Source organism: Epinephelus lanceolatus, chromosome 12 (assembly GCF_041903045.1).
Source record: "Epinephelus lanceolatus isolate andai-2023 chromosome 12, ASM4190304v1, whole genome shotgun sequence".
Classification (NCBI taxonomy): domain Eukaryota; kingdom Metazoa; phylum Chordata; class Actinopteri; order Perciformes; family Serranidae; genus Epinephelus; species Epinephelus lanceolatus.
Window position 1 is genome coordinate 1,642,994 of NC_135745.1, and position 15,992 is coordinate 1,658,985.

At 40.2% G+C, this 15,992-nt stretch overlaps 1 protein-coding gene across 1 annotated transcript in view; it reads left to right on the top strand.

Moving 5' to 3' along the window:
- Positions 1–15,992, top strand: part of LOC117271561 (voltage-gated inwardly rectifying potassium channel KCNH6-like) — a 414,055-nt gene that overhangs the window by 369,744 nt on the left and 28,319 nt on the right. The window lies entirely within an intron of this gene.

Consider the following 15,992-nt stretch of genomic DNA (forward strand, 5'->3'; position numbering starts at 1 on the left):
ATCAGTTTATTATTACATAGGTGAAACACTAAAGATTTCTGTTTATTTTTGTAGGAGAAATACCTAGAATATTTGTGTAATAAAGTTTGGGGCACCACCCTCCTAATGAGGGAAGCAACTAATCAAATAAATAACTCCGTAAACCAATTATCAATTTGTCAGCACGCTTATCAATAATAAATCAATCTCAATATCGGGGTTATGACTTCTCTATACAGTGATCTTAGTTAATGTTCAAAAGAAATATACACAGACAACGACTTGGCAACAAAATTAAGATTTATTTAAGCTAGATGTGTAACAATTGAGTAAATGAATCGCAAATGATAATGATATGAAATATCACAAAATCAACAGTATAAATATATATATATATATATATAGCCTATATATATACGTATATGGACTGAAATGAGAGGTAACACTCGTGTGAGTTATTTAGTTTGGCGATAGTGAGAGAGGATGTGGCTAAAGATAAATTGGGAACGCAGGGATGCGCAAAACCATTCACCTAAGGAAATTTAACGACTAGAATAAGTAAGCCTCCTATTCGACATCAACTCTTTTACCACACAGCGGCTGCCTGGAGTTAGAGAAATTCATTTTCTACTTTCTTAGCAGCGTTGATTTCGGCGGACGTTTCTTTCTGAGGACCCCCGGACTATCACTTTGCGACTCCTGGATTCACTTCACAGCCTTCCAGCAGGGTGATACAAAATGGAATGCAGTGGTGCCGGGTGGTGGAGTCTGGTGGCGGTGTCCTTTCGGGTGGCCCCCAAACGTTGATTATGTTAAGCTGCAGAAAGTCTCTGGGTTTAGCAACAGAACCAGTGTGACAAGTGGCTGGCCCCCGCTGGCTCCGATGAATTTAGTGTTAAGAGGCCGGTCGAACAGGTGCTTACCTACTTTGTTATAATTACCCGCTTATAATAAAGTTGAAAACAATCTTTTTGGCCGTTCGATCTTGTTATCGAAGTTACTATTAACACACATAAAAATGTTGAAATCGGCTGTCTAATGTTACTGAAGGCACTGGAGGTAAAAGAAAAAATGGATGAACAAAATTTAAAAGTTTAAAATAACTTTGATCATGAGCAAGAATGAGTTATGCAAGAACCGAGTATAAGAGCTTAAGAAAAACGTAAGAACAAGAGAGACAAAAGAAAAATAAAGAAGAGAAGAGAAGAGAAAAAGAGAAAAAAGGGAAGAGGGAGATGCACCGATCCCACTTGTAGGCTTATTATTTTATTTTGGAAGAAACTTAATGCTTTTATTTTACGAGATCATATAACATGTTCAGTTCAGTTCAGTTCAGGCTTTATTTGTCACATACATAGAATCCATGATATATGAACACACAACAACTCTGACACAAACAACCAACAACAACAGTACAAACAGAAGCAATATATTACAATCACGATGTCAGGAATTTTATAGCTTTACTGAATAGAGTTAATATAAAGTGCTGTTGCTGAATTAAATATAAAGTGCTGTAGTCAGAAAGTGCTGATCAGTTCCATTTAGGTACTGGATGGCCTGGGGGAAGAAACTCTCCCTGAGCCTCTCCGTTTTTGTCATCAGTGGGCGGTACCTCTTCCCTGAGCAGAGAGAACAGTCGATAGCCTGGGTGGCTGGGGTCTCTCAGGATTCTGCTGCTCTTGTCCTTGCACCACTTGGCACCATAGATATCTATGGGCCGGCTGGCATCCAATTTAAAGGCTGCCACCAAGCGCACTGGACGTGGAACAGTAGATTATCAGGGAGAAAAAGGAAACAAAACAAAAAAAAAAAAAAAATGGTGATGACTGTGTGGCAGCCGCCGGCCGTCATGGAGTACCGGCCGTTCTGTGATTCTCCAGAACCTCCAGATGGCCAGTCCGCCCCTGCCTCATCCTCTGCGACATGAACCACTGTTCATTGAGGAAAACACTGAGAGACTTTTACCAATATGTCACTTGCCCTACTAGGAGCAACAAGACTTTAGATCTGGGCTATGGTAATGTCAAAGACGCATTTAAATCATTACCCCTCCCGCCCCTGGGTGCATCTGATCACAACTGTGTACACCTCATTCCCATGTATTGCACTGCACTAAAAAGAGGTAAAGTGCAGAATATCCGCATTAAAAACTGGAATGACAATGATGCTCGCCTGACTCTCCAGGGCCTCCTCGATTCTACTGACTGAAACATGTTTATTGAAGCCTCTGCGGATATTGATGAGTTGACAGATGCTGTTACAAGTTGGACATCATATTGCGAAAGCATTGTCATACCTGATAAAAATGTTAAGGTTTATCCCAATTCTAAGCCGTGGTTAACAAAGTCCCTCAAACTCTTCTTAATAAGAAGAATAAAGTCTTTAGGGTGGGGAATGTCTTAGAACTGCGCAATCTGCAAAAAGAAATTAAGAGAGAAGTCAGGGCTGGAAAAATGAGGTACAAGGATAAAATAGAGGCTCAACTCAGAACGAATAATCTGGTCTCAGCCTGGGAGGGCATGAAATCAATTACAGGGCTAAAAGAGCGAAGCAGAAAAAAGGTAACGCTGGCCAATTATAATTCTGATCATCAACTGGCTCAGAGCCTCAATTATTTTTATGTCAGATTTGATGTCCACAATTTTAATGATAAACATTCTGAGATCAGAAACAGTCTTCTGTCGGCCCCTCCTTTAGACCCCTTTTTTGACGAACAGAGTGTCATATAAGTGTTTTAAAGGGTGTAAAACTAAAAAAAGTCCCAGTCCGGACAACATTGGTGGTCGCCTTCTAAGGACTTGTGCACAGCGACTTTTTAACTATATTTTTAATTTATCTTTCACCCAGCAGAGGGTGTCCTCTCTCTGGAAGCAGTCCATTGTTGTGCCTGTTGCCAAGAGCAACAACCCAAAACTGCTTAACAACTTCAGACCTGTTGCTCTAACCTCCTTGATCATGAAACAGTTTGAAAGACTAGTTAAGACAGAGCTTGTGGTCAAAACTGAGAGCCTGTTAGACCCTCTTCAATTTGCATACAGGGCTGGAAGGGGAGTCCAACCTTTTACTCAAGCATTTAGAAGGAAGTAAAAACCACGCCAGGCTGCTTTTTATTGATTTTTCATCCGCGTTTAACACCATCCAGCCGCATGTCCTGGTTAAAAAACTAGTTGATTCTTTTGGTTTGGATCCTTGTTTGCTGGGCTGGATTTTTGATTTCCTAACAAATAGATCTCAGCAAGTTAGAGTTCTGCCTAGAATTCACTTGAAAAAATTGTCCAGCATCTTGTCATCCTCTACTGGTTCGCCTCAGGGCTGTGTCTTATCTGCTTTCTTGTACATTCTCTATACTAATGACTGTAACAGCCGCCACAACAACAGATTCATCATTAAGTATGCTGACGACTTGGTTATTGTCAGCCTGCTCGCTGATGATGAGGACAGCCATGGTCCAGTTGTTGATGACTTTGTGTCATGGTGTAGTGAAGCCTTCTTACAACTTAACGTCTCTAAAAAGAGGTCTGCATTGATTTTAGGCGCACCTCCCAAATTACTACCGAGAATAGTTTGCTGAATGGTCAGTCAGTCGACATTGTATCCAACTATAAATATCTGGGCACAATAATTGATGATAAACTAAAATTCGACCTAAACACAGACATGTTATGTAAGAAGGGTCAGCAACACATATACTGTTTGAGAAAAGTTCCAAGTTGACAAGACTCTGATGAAAATGTTTACAGCGCTTACATCGAATCTGTTATTTCATTTTCTATTATTTGTTGGTACGGGAGCCTTTGTATCAAAGATAAGAATTCACTTGGAAAAATTGTGTATCTGGCATCCAACTGGTGAGCTTAGATCACATCTTTAACAGACAGGTGCTTAATAAAGCCCTGTCTATTCGCTAAGATGATGCTCACCCATTTAACTCTGAGTACAGACTCTTCCCATCTGGCGCTCGCTTGTGTGTCCCACGGGCCACTAAGAACAGATACAAATTTTCCTTTATTCCTGCCTCCATCCAAGCATTGAATGCTGCTGAGGGAAGGAAGTAGTGTAGCTGTTTTAATGAATGTATGCATTGCTGCTTCCTATTTTTAACATTGTACTGTTGACACTTTTCATTGATGTCCTCTTCAAGAGATCGCACTTTACACTGTACTTTTTTGTGCAGTTAGTGTCACTTGCGCACTTTATCTCCCCTTAGAGGGATTGCACTTATGGGACATGTGTAATTTACTGTCACTCGCACACTTTATTGCACACTGAGTGCCAAGAATTTATTTAGCTATTTTAGTCCTGCTTTAGTCCTGTTGCTTACTGCTCGGTGACTGCTGTCTGTGTCAGTAGTCTGTGCGCATGCTACCTGTACTACCTGTCTGTATTTCTTACGTCTTGTGTATTTTGTACCTCTTGCTGCTGCAACCTAAATTGCCCTTTGGGACATTAATAAAACTTGAACCTTGAACCTTGAACCTTGATATCTGAAGGTAAAAATCACTGACAAAGTGGCAGTATTTGACGAGTTAGGAGTGAGAACAGGCTGGTATGCCAGTCCCACATCACACTGAATATACTGAAAATGTGAGAAAACATATGGAAAGAAGTACCAACAGCCTTAATCAAACAAAGAGTAAAAATAGGGTCAGCAATTATTTTCATTCAACAGAGCTTCCTGGGCATCTTTGTTCCAATCAAAAGCCAGGCCTAGGTCTGAGATATTGACCTTTCATAAAGCATTTACTACTAGGGGTTTACAAGAATGCTTTGAGATAAACTGGTAGAGTTTGGAAACCAGGCCTCTTGTGCCCCTAGTGTTGTGCAGAATATTTTGGAGTGGGTGTGGTGCAAGAGGACTTGGAAGAGGCCATGGAACTCTGCCAGCCTTCAGAGCCAATCTTATCTCTAATAGAAGAAGTAAGATAAACATGATGAATTGAATTGTGTACATAAATCCTGGAATCAATCAATCAATCAATTTTATTGATTATTTGGAAGGAGTGCAGTCTCATAAATATCCCCTAGTCTATGAATGCCTTGAGAGCATTGAATAGACAGGCCACCAATCAATAATCTAGTATTATTAAATATTGGGGAGCATAGGTTTCACACAGGAGGGACAACCACACAGTTTCTCTGCTGCCCTCCATATGGAGAGCAATTGCAAGATGATGGGGCGAAACTTTTGGCACTGAATGACGGGCACATTAGAGTACCAAAGATGGTGGAAAAAGTAAGAACATATTAGATAAGGCCTATCCAATTGGCTGCCCATGCTCAGTAGCAACCTCTGAGTGGCCCTGGCAGGGATGGGTACTGAGACCCCATATTAAACGGCCCAGAGCAAAATTAATCAAGATCATAGTAATAAAAAGCTCTGACATTATCGCCTCTTTTATTGTTACTTTTTAAAGTTTTGGTTTCATGTATCATCATGCTACAGCCTCTCTCCTGCTCACTGCATGTTGGGGCTTACCACCTCCTCACAGCACGGACACACTGGGGGGCGGCTGTGGCTCAGAGGAAGAGTGGGTCATCCACCATTTGGAAGATCAGCGGTTCAATCCCCGGCTCCTCCTGTCTGCAGGAAGTATCCTTGAGCAAGATACTGAACCCCAAATTGCTCCCGATGGCTGTTCCATCAGTGTGTGAGTGAGTTAAAAAAAAAAAAGAAAAACTGAGTAGCAGGTGGCTCCTTGTAGCCTTGGCCACCAATGTATGAATGTGTGTGTGGATGGGAAAATGTGACTTATAGTGTAGAAAGAGCTTTGAGTGGTCAGATGACTAGAAAAGCGCTATACAAATGCAGGTCCATTTACCATTTACACACTCAGACACACACACACACACACACACACACACACACACACACACACACAACAAAGTGAAGTCAGACAACAGTAGAAAGGCAAGATTACTCTCACTTGTTACTGTAAGTAAGTGCAATAAATCCTCTGCCAGTAAAAAGCCAATACTTTATCAATACATGTATTCAGCATGTAGAAAGCCATATTTCGATCTGCTCTGTCGACAGTTTCTCATTCACCACTATTATGGTTTACTATCGTAGTCTACACAAGCGCATCGCGCTAGTGGGGCTAACAGCAAACTGTTAAAAACAAACTAAAATGAAAGCTGTCTGTATGTAGTCTAACACTTAATTTTAAAATGTACCTGAGGTAGCCTACCTGCAGACAGTGGGTCTCCTTACTAGACAGGGGACAGAGAACAGGTTGAATGATTGATACTGATGTGTGTGTTCTTCATGCTTACATAACGTTACTTTCTTTATGAAAATGAAAAAACGGATAACGACTCATTTTCCGATTTTCTGTTTAAATGGAAAATGGAAAAAATGGATGATGGGACGGGATTTGGGTCTTTCATACACTTTCAATATTTTCATCTCTCGCACATTGCATTTCTATTTATTATTATTATTATCATTATTATTATTATTATTATTATTATTATTATTACCATTACTGAAGAAATATACAAAGATATCACACAAAATATCAGGACAAAAACATTACATCAGTGAATAAAGGCAAAAAATAAATAAATAAATAAAGGAGGCTCAAGGTACTTGTATTAAGAGATCTGCGGAGGAACTTTTGAACTTCGCAGAGGAGTGCTCCATTCTTAATTGCTTGTGGCCTAGTTATGGCTTTATCCCTATCTTTATTAAAGAGAGTGGTATATCAGTTTGAGAGCATTATTTGTTGATTTCACACTCAGATTTTGTAATATTGTCCCTCAAACCATGCCCCTGTACTCAAATAGCCTCTGCTTGCGCTTAGATCTACTCCGTTTCTGCTCAAACTGTGCTCGCCAAGCCTGGAATTTCATCATTTTAGGGGCAAGGCCACTTGGCCTTTCGCGTTGTCAGATTTTTGAGGGCACAAAGGCCAAAAGCCAGGGCAGCAAGGGCCATAAAATAAAACAATGATTTTAAGTCCACGCCCATAATGAATTTAATTTAAGGACTAAGGATGTATAACTATCTGTGAAATGAATAAATAAAACAAGCTCAAGTAATAATAAGTATAATAAGTAGTGTGATTTATTTCATAATACTAATAAACCCAATGTGTTTTAAATATAGAACAACCAGGTTCATGTATTTATAAGCAAACAATCTTAAATATTAAGCCTAAATATTTTGAGTGTACATGATAAACTGATTCACTGAACAAGACTGGCTAAAATTATTTCTGATGTGTTGTTAGATAGCTAACAAACAAACAAACTACAGCAGGGCTATTCAATTACTATTTCAACTTGGCCGCATTTCAAAACCAGATAATGTCAGTGGGCCACATTTTTAGCAGCAAGCAACAGATATACTTTTTTTTTTTTTGCATATGTATATATATTATACAGGCATGGCCATCCTCAACATAATGCAGAAACAGACTAAAAGAGAGCTACCAATGCACAGAAGCATAATAAGTGACATTAACAGTATCTAATAACACACACTATCTCTCTACCAGCATCCCCCTCTCCCCTCTCCTCCACACACACACGCACACACTTCACCTCCTGATGCTTTCCTTATAGGTCAGTTACACAGGATATAGTTTTATACAGTCCATGGCAGCAACAGTCATGTTTACAACAATGTCACTATTTAAAACCCAATAATATCTCACTGGAATATAAATATTCCTCCTGACATCACAATACTGAGTGAAGAAAGTCACATTATCTCAGCATGAAGACAAACATCAGTTTCAGTCATTCATCCTGCTCTCTGTCCCTCCTCTACTGCGGACACTCACTGTCTGCAGGTTGGCTGCCTCAGGTACATCTTCAGATAAAGTGTTAGCCTACATACAGACAGTAAATCATAATAGTGCTGAATGAGAGAATCATATTTCAACGACAGAGCGGATTGAAATATGGCTTTCTACATGCTGATCACATGTATTGATAAAGTATTGGCTTGACTGGCAGAGGTTTTATCACACTTACTCACAGTAACATGCATAGCTGTCGTCAACAAGAGTAATCTTGAAGTTATATTCCCTTCATCTGCACCGCGGCCTCTCTACTGGTGTGTGTGTATGTGTGTGTGTGTGTGTGTGTGTGTGTGTGTGTGTGTGTGTGGTGTGTGTGTGTTTGTGTGTGTGTGTGCGCGCGCGCGCGCTGTGAGGAGGAGGTCAGCCCTGACATGCAGAGAGCAAGAGAGAGGCTGTAGAATGATGATGAAACAGAAACTTTAAAAAGTAACATCGATAATGGAGCTTACTATTACAGTTTTTCTTGATTGTTTACACACATTTTCTGAAAGCATGCCTCATACTCTCAGAACTCTACACACAAATCAAAAAACACACACACACAATGGGCAAAACCCTTCAATTCTCCTGCAAAATGACAATGTTATTTCTTCTCAAAATGGTATTTTGTTTTCAAATGACACACACAAACCATCATATGAATAGACATTTATAAGAACCAGTTGAACACTGATGTGCTCAATGTAAAACACTATGATGAATGGAAAACACTTATTCTCCATTCATCATAATGACTTAGGCCTTTTTTTTTGTTCAATGTTACACTTACTACAGACAGTACATACATAAGTGTGTTGTAAAATATTTTAGAATATTGTTTTTATACTCAGAACACACAAATACACGGTATATATATTTTATATTATATATATATAAAATATAATATATTATATTTTATATAATATATTTTATTTTTCCCACAAAAACAATGTACACAGTGTACATTCCAACCAACACTAAGTTGCACATATAGTAGTCCACATACAAAACAACAGAAGAATTTACTGTATACAGTTAAAGTAAAAAAACCCCAAATCTATGCTGCATCCTCTCTTCTGTTTCGGTCTGGCCACAGCACCTCATCCACATCACAAACAATGTTTTCCCTGGCCAAGCAGCGGAGGAAATATCGCCTAGCATGGCGAATCCAGCCATGAAAAGCATCAACTGCTATATCTCCACATGCGTCTTCCATAGCTTGGAGAAGGGGTATGCGCCTTTGTGGATTTCGGTCATACACTTTCTATCTCCAGGCAGAAAAAGTGGCTCGGATCTCATCAGAGATTACGGTCCTTGGCCTTCCTCGTCCTCATCCTCCCCGTCCTCCTCCTCTTACTCTTACTCCTCTGGCTCTGGCTCTGCCTCTGTTTCCAATGTTGGCATCCATTGCTCCAAAACAGAAGAGCTCACCTGTTGCCCTTTTATGCTAAAGCTCTGATTGCTAATTGTAAAACTATGTGACAGGTGTTTGTCCATGTGATGAGTCAGTGTGCATAGTAGGGCAATTAACTTTAGAATTTTGAATGACAGTGTGTACCTTGTGAAAACGAGATTTTCTTCATGAAAATTGTGTCAAATGCAGAGAATTGTGTGTAGTGTTTTGAAAAAATGTGTTTTAGAACTGCAATTTGAGTGTAAAGCAGGAATTGTGCTTATAGTTTAGCAGAATTGGTTCAGGGGGTTGGTGCATGAGTTACATGTTGTGGTCATTGTATCTCAAGTATCAGTATTTGTGTGTAAACAATTGAGAAAAACTGTATTACGGTCTTGATTAAATTTGCCTTGGGTTGTTTAATACCGGGTCTCGGTACCGATCCCTTCCCGGGCGTTTGATGAAGTCTCCTGGTTGGCCGGTGATAGATTGGTGTCAAACTGTCATTATAGCCCGTCCGAGCGATTCATGCCAGGCTCGAATCAAACCCACCACTGGTAATGTACGCATCATCTCATTTGATGTTGCCCAGTAAGAATCCAGAATGTCATCGCATTTTTTTTTCTCAAAAGACACCAGTGTCAAAGCTTTGTTGACAGGAAAGAGGCAGAGTAGAAAACCGCAAAATCACCCGGGGCAGTGCAGGCGGGGCATCAAGGCCACTGTGGCCTTAGGGCAAATATTTTTTTCAAGGGCACATGGTGCCCTGGTGCTCGCACTCAGATACCATGTTGCTCGCATTCAGATACCATGTTGCTTGCACAGATTTCCTGCTCGAGCTTCGGCTTTTCTCCTCCCGCTCAAACTGTTTCTGTGCACTCGTAGTATTTCTGCTCTCAGATTTCTGCCCTGCTCTTGGATTTTTTTGTGTTAACAACCCTGTCAAAATCCCCCAACCAATAGAACACTGGGTTTACTGTTGAGCAATTAAATGATCCCTGTCTCCTTGTGGGCGCGCTCACTTTAGTTTTAGAGCATCGCGTGAGGGCGGGTACTCTTTAACCCTTAGATGCACGACCCTACAGACCCTACACTCTTCCGTAAGTGGGTCAAAAATGACCCGTGTTAGAATCAATGTGTTTTTATGTCACTTTTGTCATTTTGGTTAAGAAAAATCATTTGTATTATGTTTTGTATTATATTTTGGTCCACACAAGAATGATTTCATGGTTGAAATATTTTTATTTTTCACTTTTTTTTAACATTTTTAACAATTTTAAAACATTTTTAAAATTGGAAACGAACATTACACAACAGCAATAGAACAATGTCAACATCCATTTTGTGCGTGTGGTATGTGTGTGTGAGGGAGTATATGCTGGGGTGTGTGTGCTTGTGTGTGTGTGTGTGTGTGTGTGTGAGTGAGAGAGAGTATATGCGTGTGTGTGTGTGAGAGAGAGAGAAACATAAAAGGAAGAGAATGTTTTGAATGACAAGCAAACCTATTGATCAATAAGTAGCTATATAAATAAATGGAAGCTAACGCTTTGGCTAACAACCGCTGCGTGTGGAGGTTTAATATGAGGCAAGCTGTGCTAAGGTAAAAATATGTGACAGCTTATTGTTTGCTTCTACAGCTGACATATGGGAATAGAATTCATGTGGCGAGTATGTTTTATGTTATTTGAAGATTTATGTTTGTTGCGACTCACGAATTCGCTACATTCGGCCATAACGGCAGCATAGAAGTAATGCTGTATTTAGGTGGATTTCAGCACTCACATGCGTTTTCTTTGGGAAATGCCATGCTAGTTAATTTCTATAAACATTATAAAAGTAGCATGATGGGGTATAAATGCAATTTTTACAACCTGAGCTCACAGAAATATATATATATAACTCAGCAACAAAAGGGGGTACAGATATGGGACCAACTGCTATAGAGCGCTCTTGACCTCAACTATCATGTGAGTGTAGTCAACAACTGGGAGTGCTGTCAGATATGGGTAAAATATGGATAAAATTAATTTTCACCCATTTAGGAATGAGATATTTAAAATCTGATTACACAAGTGTGTTTACCATCCCCTTAAAGTCCACAGTGTACTCTCAATTCAGTATTTACAACTTCCAAATCTAGGAAAAACACATATTTTTTAAAAACTACAATTCCCTGGGACCGCGCCATGCAGTTTAATACATATCAGCAACATAGCTGTAGTTCTTCTGATTTGCAAAGTAGGGTTCAAAATAGGGTTGTAAAAAGATCTATCCAATATATCTAATATCTAGTAAAGCCGAACTAGTTATTACACTGCACCTAGATGAACTATGTTAAGAAAAAGTCGGCTAATTTTCAATATTTTAGCTAATACGCCAGAAACAGCGTTTTTAGGACGGTAGGTTTGTTTGCGGCTTGTTTTAAGATAGAGTCATATATCATATATCAAATGTCTAGTTAAGCCTAACTAGTAATGACACTGCACCTAGATGAAATATGTTAAGAAAAAGTAAGGATGATGGTTAATTTTAGATAATATAGCTAGTACTGTAGAAACGGCAATTTGGGACTGAATATTTGAATAGGCCTATATGAAATATCTAGTACAGCCGAACTATCATGTTAATAGGGCCCGAGCAACGACGAAGTCGTCCGTGAGGACCCTATTGTAATTGCGCTGATTGTTATTATTTATTATTATTTTATTTATTATTTTATTTTTATCTATTGAAATCGCGCTGTTTATTAGGGCCCGAGCGACGACAAAGTCGTCCGAGGACCCTATTGAAATCGCGCTGTTTATTATTATTAGGGCCCGAGTGACGAAGAAGTCGTCCGTGAGGACCCTATTGTAATCGTGCTGTTTATTAGGGCCCGAGCAAGTCACAGACCTGCAAGGTCCCTATTGTTTTTCGAATGATTATGATTATGTATTTATTTATTTTTTCTTTCACCAAATGATCGCATTTTTCACTGCCTGAACATACCCCAAAACTCACCAAACTTGGAATATAAGTAACACCTGGCGAAAAATTTTATAATCTAATCTAATCTATCTAATCTATAATTCTATTGTGAATTTCCACCACTAGGTGGCGCTATTATTAAGGAAAGTGCGTTTTGGCTCATAACTCCCATATACTATGTTGCACATTCAAAAATGTTATATCCACGCATTCAGTGAATTGTGCTGAATCTTGTGGTATAGGCCACGCCCATTTCCGCCTCCGTTTTTTTTCCACAAATTCGCAAAATGTCCCAAACCTACTTTTTCAAACTCCTCCCAGGCAGTTTCACACATTGGCATGAAACTTTGCACACAGCATCTGTGGAGCCTCCCGACAAAAAGTTTTTAAAAGAATTTCTGTTCTGCTGTTTATTATTAGGGCACGAGTGACGATGAAGTGGTCCGTGAGGACCCTATTGTAATCGTGCTGTTTGTTATTATTTATTAGGGCCCGAGCGACGATGAAGTCTTCCGCGTAGGACCCTCTTGTAATCGTGCTGTTTATTATTATTAGGGGGCCAAGCCCGAGGGGCTGAGGGAATGCGTATGAAAGCAGACGCGTTTCCTAGGACCAGCGGTGCTAGGAACCCTATTGTTTTTGTAAAGATTTTTATTTTTACTCTTCCGTAGGTAAAAGTGGTGCTGCAGGCTAAACCGTGCAAGGGAGGGCGGTGCAATTTGGAGGGGTGGTCCAGACCCCTGCACATACCTCAGACGCAAAAAACTATGTATATCTGCCTGCAGGGGGTGCTATAACCTAGGCCAATGTGTTTTTGCCTATAGCTCCCACACCGTATGTCACACATTCAAAAATCTTGTATCCCCAGCTTCCCTGAATACAGCTGAATCACTTTTCCATAGGCCACGACCACTTGTGCCTAGGAAGTTTTTTCGCAAAATCGCAAAAACTGGAAAAACTACTTTTTCAAACTCCTCCTTGGGATTTTGTCCAATCTGCATGAAACTTGACATATACACTCTTTTACTGGACCTGATCTAAAGTTATCAAAAGAATTTTATTCGGTCAAAAATGCGCAAATTATTAACAAACAAACTTCTATAGCTAGCTATAAAAATGCATCATTGGTTGGCATAAGACTGTGAGGGTATGAGCCGAATTTGGTGAATTTTGGCAACTAGGGGGCGCTACAAATATGGTAAGTTTATATCTCTTGAACGGCTGCACCGATTTCTACGAAATTTGGTTGGTATGATGTAGGGCCAATTCTGAGGTCATATCTTGAAGGTGGTCATGACTGGTCAATGTGGGCGTGGCTTATTACAAGATAAACAACAAACATTTTTTTTTCAGCCAAACTATTACGCTGAGGGCTTTGAAATTTTAAGGGTACATATAGAATATGACACAGATCTTCCGTACCAAAAATTGCACATGTCCTCCACTAGCTGGCGCTATAACAGATGCAAACGCGTTTTTGCCTGCAACTTACACATTTTAAATGACACTTTCACAAACATTATATCCATGTGTTCCCTGGATAGAGCTGGGTTTTCTGACACAGGCCCAGCCCACTTCTGCAGCACATTCTCTTTGCTAATTCACCACATGGCCAAAACCTACTTTTTCGAACTCCTGCTACATTTTAAGTGCCACCTGCCTGAAACTTTGCACATAGAATCTCCAAATGTGTCTGATGAAAAGTTAGCAAAAGAGTTTTGGCACTCCAAAAAATGCGCTTCTTACAACCAAACAATCTTTTTTGCTAGCTAAAACAACACACATTGTTTCATATTTCGCTCAAAGTAGATGATTTCAACGTCAAACTTAAGTCACTCGTTCCCGAGGTCATCCAGAGGCTTTGTGCCAAATTTGTCGCAAATCAGTCTACAGGTGGCGCTATAACGGATGCAAAGGCAGTTTTGCCTGTAACTTCCACATTTTAAATGACGCCGAAGGTGAGGACCCTATTGTTTTTGCTGCGTTTGTTATTGTTTATTAGGGACCGAACCCGAAGGCAGAGGACTGCTCACAGAGCAGTCCTCGCTGAAGGCGAGGACCCTATTGTTTTTGCTGCGTTTATTAGGGACCGAGCCTACAGGCAGAGGACTGCTCACAGAGCAGTGAGCTCTGTGACTGCTCACAGAGCAGTCCTCGCCAAAGGCGAGGACCCTATTGTTTTTGGTGCGTTTGTTATTCTTTATTCTTTATTCTTTATTCTTTCTCCTGCCGCCTCTTTGAACTGGAACTTGACCCCCTAAAGATGCTCAAAAACTCACCAAAATTGGCACGCACATCAGAACCGCTGAAAAATTTTAGCAAATCATGACATTAACCCCTAAAGTGCCAAAATGGGCTCTCTAGCGCCACCTAGGCACACAAAAATGGCCGCCACGGCCCGTAGGAATGTCGTAGAAACATGAAACCAAAACTGCCGTGTTCATCTCATGAAGGCCTAAAAATCACGCGCTGACACCCCTGACCTAAATCCAACAGGAAGTGAGCTATTTGCCCTTTCAAAGTAAGATTTTGCCTTAAAACTGCCTTTCCTAAAAAATCTTCTTCTCATACACCGCTTATCCAATCGGCTTCAAACTTGCACAGATAACAGAACAACTCGTTCTAATCAAAAGTTATTCGTAACTTTTTCATTACTCGCTTAGTTTGGATCTTATGGCCTCCATAAGGTGAGATGTCAGAAAAACAGCCTGACGATCTTCGAAAGCTGTCCCATAGGAAATGAATGGCAGCAGGGGGAGAAAGAGACCAATCTTCGGGCTTTTTCTAGCATTTACAGCATCTCCATACTTTGTGTTACAGACTCCATTCCAACTCTCAAATGTTGCCACGGGTCTCATCTATTCACTCATGTTTTCATCTTTTTCATATCTTTTACCGTTTTTCATCTGTGCCTCTCAAAGTACCATGAGCAAAAGTGGACAACAACATATTTACACAGTAAATTTATTTTGTTTTGTGTTGTTTTTGTTGTCTCTTCCTCAAAATAAAGGACGAGAAATCTGATGGGAATAAATTCACTCATCTAATTTGCATATCGTGACATCACTTATCCATACCTACAGCTACAGAAAGCATTCAAACATCAAAACGTTCAGCTCTGTAAGGATTTTCTGATGTTTGATATTTCTAAATAATTCACAGTGACGACATAAGCTGGGGGCCAAAATGGGCGCGAGTGTGAGGTCCTGCCAAACGCTGCTTGCAGCTTTAATTATTCTTTCTCCCTCCGCCTCTTTGAGCTGGAATTTGACCCCCTAAACATGCTCAAAAACTCACCAAAATTGGCATGCATGTCAGACCTGGCAAAAAATTTTAGAAAATCAAAAAATGAACCCCTAAAGTGTCAAAATGGGCTCTCTAGCGCCACCTAGCCACACAAAAATGGCCGCTACGGCCCGTAGGAACATCGTAGAAACATGAAACCAAAACTTCCGTGTTCGTCTCATCAAGACCCTCAAATCACGCGCTGACACCCCTGACCTAAATCCACCAGGAAGTGACCTATTTGCCCTTTCAAAGTAAGATTTCGCCACAAAACTGCTCTTCCTAAAAAAACATCTCCTCTTACACCGTTTATCGTATCGGCTTCAAACTCGCACACATTACAGATCAACTCGTGCTAATCAGATCTTCTGTATAAATTTTTCATTACTCGAACGGTTTGGATTTTATGGGCTCCATAAGGTGACATGTCACAAAACACCCTGACGATCTTTGAAAGCTCCCCAATAGGAAATGAATGGCAGCAGTGGGAGAAAGGGACCAATCTTAGGGTTTTGTCTAGCCTTTACAGCGTCTCCATACTTTGTGCTACAGACTCCATTCCAACTCTCAAATGTTGC